A 4,407-nucleotide genomic window follows, 5' to 3' on the forward strand; every position below is an offset into this window, starting at 1 on the left:
GAGGAATACACACGTCTCAAAAATGAGATCGACAGTAAATGCAAAACAGCTAAGCAGGGATGGCTAGAGGACAAATAAAAGGAAGCAGAGGCTTATCTTACTAGGGGTAAGATAGATACTGCCTACAGGAAAATTAAAGAGAGCTTTGGAGAAAGGAGAACCACTTGTATGAATATCAAGAACTCAGATGGAAACCCAGTTCTAAGCAAAGAAGGGAAAGCAGAAAGGTGGAAGGAGTATATAGAGGGTCAATACAAGGGCGATGTACTTAAGGACAATTTTATGGAAATGGAAGAGGTTGCAGATGAAGATGAAATGGGAGATATGATTCTGTGTGAAGAGTTTGACAGAGCACTGAAAGATCTGAGTTGAAACAAGGCCACGGGAGTAGACAACATTCCATTTGAACTACTGACAGCCTTGGGAGAGCCAGTCCTGAGAAAACTCTACCATCTGTCGAGCAAGATGTATGAGGCAGGCGAAATATCCTCATACTTCAAGAAGCAGGTGTTGACAGATGTGAAAATTACCGAAAAATCAGTTTAATAAGTCACAGCTGCAAAATACTAATGCGAATTCTTTACAGACGAATGGAAAAACTAGTAGAAGCCGACCTCGGGGAAGATCAGTTTGGATTCAGTAGAAATATTGAAACACGTGAGGCAATGCTGACCCTACGGCTTATCTTAGAAGCTAGATTAAGGAAAGCAAACCTTTGTTTCTAGCAATTGTAGACTTAGAGAAAGCTTTTGACAGTGTTGACTGGAATACTCTCTTTCAAAAGCCGAAGGTGGCAGGGGTAAAATACAGAGAGCGAAAGGCTATTTACAATTGGTACAGAAACCTGATGGCAGTTGTAAGAGTCGAGGGACATGAAAGTGAGGAGTGGTTGGGAAGGGAGTGTGACAAGGTTTTAGCCTCTCCCCGATGTTATTCAATCTCTATATTGAGCAAGCAGTGAAGGAAACAAAAGAAAAATTCGGAGTAGGTATTAAAATCCATGGAGAAGAAATAAAAACTTTGAGGTTTGCCGACGACATTGTAATTCTGTCAGAGACAGCAAAGGACTTGGAAGAGCAGTTGAACGGAATGGACAGTGTCTTGAAAGGAGGATATAAGATGAACATCAACAAAAGCAAAACGAGGATAATGGAATCTAGTCGAATAAGTCGGGTGATGCTGAGGGAATTAGATTAGGAAATGAGACACTTAAAGTAGTGATGGAGTTTTGCTATTTGGGGAGCAAAATAACTGATGATGGTCGAAGTAGAGTGGATATAAAATGTAGACTGGCAATGACAAGGAAAGCGTTTCTGAAGAAGAGAAATTTGTAAACATCGAGTATAGATTTGTCAGGAAGTCATCTCTGAAAGTATTTGTATGGAGTGTAGCCATGTATGGAAGTGAAACATGGACAATAAATAGTTTGGACAAGTAGAGAATAGAAGCTTTCGAAATGTGGTGCTACAGAAAAATGCTGAAGATTAGATGGGTAGATCACATAACTAATGAGGAGGTATTGAATAGGACTGGGGAGAAGAGAAGTTTGTGGCACAATTTGACTACAAGAAGGGATCAGTTGGTAGGACATGTTCTGAGGCGTCAAGGGATGGCCAATTTAGTATTGCAGGGCAGCTTGGAGGGTAAAAATCGTAGAGGGAGACCAAGAGATGAATACTCTAAGCAGATTCAGAAGAATGTAGGTTGGAGTAGATACTGGGAGATGAAGAAGCTTGCACAGGATAGAGAAGCGTGGAGAGCTGCATCAAGCCTGTCTCAGGACTGAAGACCACAACAACAACAGTAAGCTCTAGGCCATGTTGGATGTACTAATTGCTGTCTTCAGTGGCACGCCCAATACTCATAGACTGTAACAAGAGAGTTGAAATTTTCTAGCATCAAATGCTCAAATGTGTGTGTATTCTCAAGGGACCCATGCCCGAGGGAGGACTCGAACATCCGGTGGAAAGGGCCGCGCCACCCGTGACATGGCGCCTCTAACAGCGCGGTCAGTCCTTGGGGCATTCTTGCATCTTTCAGTAGCTGGCGTGATAACATTATGGGAAGATGGAGTGCTTTGTAGAATTTCTTTTGATTTTAGCCAAGTCTAAGCAAGCGGGGAGTGATAAAAGGGCTCCCAATTGGGTATATGTTGAAGGTAATTTCAAATTCAGTTGGGCGCGAACACTGAAGGAAAACTCTCGAAAACCTTCATCGGGGGGATGGTAATGTTTGTAGGTTGTTCCTGAGACACTGGATACCAGACAATAATATTATAAGTCTGTGAGTGTGTGCGTGTGTGTGTGTGTGTGTGTGTGTGTGTGTGTGTGTGCTTGATTAGGGTATGTGGGTGGGGGGAAAGGTTTCTGTAATTTGATGGTGATATCACGCAATGTTTTGTAGACAGTGGCAGTGAGAGAGATAACCACAGTTCATTTGCTGAAATAATTCAAATGCCAGTGACTCAGAGACCTTAAGTTGAACTGGAAGAACAACTTTACTTTATGGGTTCCCGTACTAGATTTCTCGAGGGTAAAGCAAGTTACTAAAATCTTCCTCGACGCTATTGTAAGTTGTTAGTGTAATATGGCTGCAGTTTCAAAATTAGGTACATAATAAATACAAAAGACAATATTGGTTTAACTATTAAGTTCCTGAACAGAAACTGAAAACTGTAATACTTCATTTTTACTTACTTCCCTAAAAACTGTGATGTATAATTTTCAACAATTAACCATTCTTGACAGAAGTAAATTATTCTGCAACAAAAAAATTTAGTTTATGTTGAGTTGCCCCCAATGTGAAAAATTAAGTTTATTTACGCTGACACTACATGCTAATAGAAATGCACTATTTTAATTTTTCACTGTTATTCAACTGCTAATTGCAATAAGACTAATGTAATAATAATAACTAATGAAAGGATCACAAATTAATCGATATTAGATGGAAGTAAAAGTATTCCTACAAGTGAAAATTCTTTAGTTTCATATCATTTGTATTCAGGTTGTATTAGTTTACTTCGCGCAAACTTTACAACAGAGCATTTACGAGTGTCGAGTTGGCTTCTTTACTTTTCTGTAAGGTAAGGAAACCGCCTCTAAAAAACGGAGATGCTCGTGCTCTCATACTCTACCAAGCCATCCGAGACGAAAAAAAAAATTGCCGTACCAGAGACATATTCCACTGTTTGTTTGCCACAGCAGGTTAATTCCAAGGAGGAATTTTCAAAGGGTTCTCCGCATTTTGTTTTCCAGATCGTCCGCTAAAACACACACACACACGCACACACACACACACACACACACACACACACAAGTGAAGCTTCATCTCCGACTTCTCACAAAAACAACAAGCGGGCGAGCGAAATACTCGTGGGATTTTATATTTTCTTCTTCTTCTTCTTCTCCTCCTTCTCCTGTCATGCATTTAGTCCTGCTCTGCGTGTTGCAGTTACATTTGAAACTCCCATCTTTTTTATAGTCTTTCAAAGATTCGTTCGCTTTGCGGAACATATAGACAAAAATGTAGAATTTACCTTGACTCCTCGATACGATACCGATGGGACATCCGCTTTGTCTATTCTCTTCCATCTTTGCATTTATACAAAATGTACCTGTATTCGCTTTATAATCTAACTTTGTGTGCACTGCTACCTTACTGAGGAACTTCGTTTCTTTGAGCTGTAATCATATTTTATCTTTTCTTTTCATTACCCAAGATTCACTGCCATACAGAAATGCTGGCGTCGACATTACACTGTAAAACACAACATATGATTCTGTTCTTTCATTATTTTGAAGAGAACTTTTGATGGTATCATTTATATGCTCTAAGTTCTCATTTATATCTTTCTGATCTAGGTCTCCTGTGTAGGTTGGTGTAGGCTCAAAAAATTTCAGTCTGTCTGCTTGCTCTAGGATCTTTTTTTCTATAACTATTTTCATGTTTACTGGATTTTTCGCTCAGAGAGAGCAAAGGCTTTTGTTTGTGTATTGATAATGACATGTCATGTAGCTGACAAATATGGCGCATTTCATGGGAAGGTCTCTTTAGTCCATTCTCACTGTTCGAGATCAAAACCTAATCATCTGCAAGTAGCGTCGTTGTATAATCTTATTGCTTAAAAAGTGTGTATAATTCTGCAGCTTAATTTTTCACTTTCGTATAACTTTGTCAGTGTATAGAAGAGAAGGCGATGTCAAAGGGCTGCAACCTTAAGTAACTCCCAAGTTAATAAAATTCGTGCTTTTCTGACTATTCCTCATTTGGGTTCCTGTATTATTACAGATTCCCTGTCTGCTGCAGAAGACTGTACGCCTGTTTTCCTTAATATATTCCATATTAATTGTGTTGATCGAAAGCCTTTACATAATCTGGGGAAAGAATGTGTGCTTCTTTATTGGA

The sequence above is a fragment of the Schistocerca piceifrons genome, chromosome 5, assembly GCF_021461385.2.
Source record: "Schistocerca piceifrons isolate TAMUIC-IGC-003096 chromosome 5, iqSchPice1.1, whole genome shotgun sequence".
NCBI lineage: Eukaryota > Metazoa > Arthropoda > Insecta > Orthoptera > Acrididae > Schistocerca > Schistocerca piceifrons.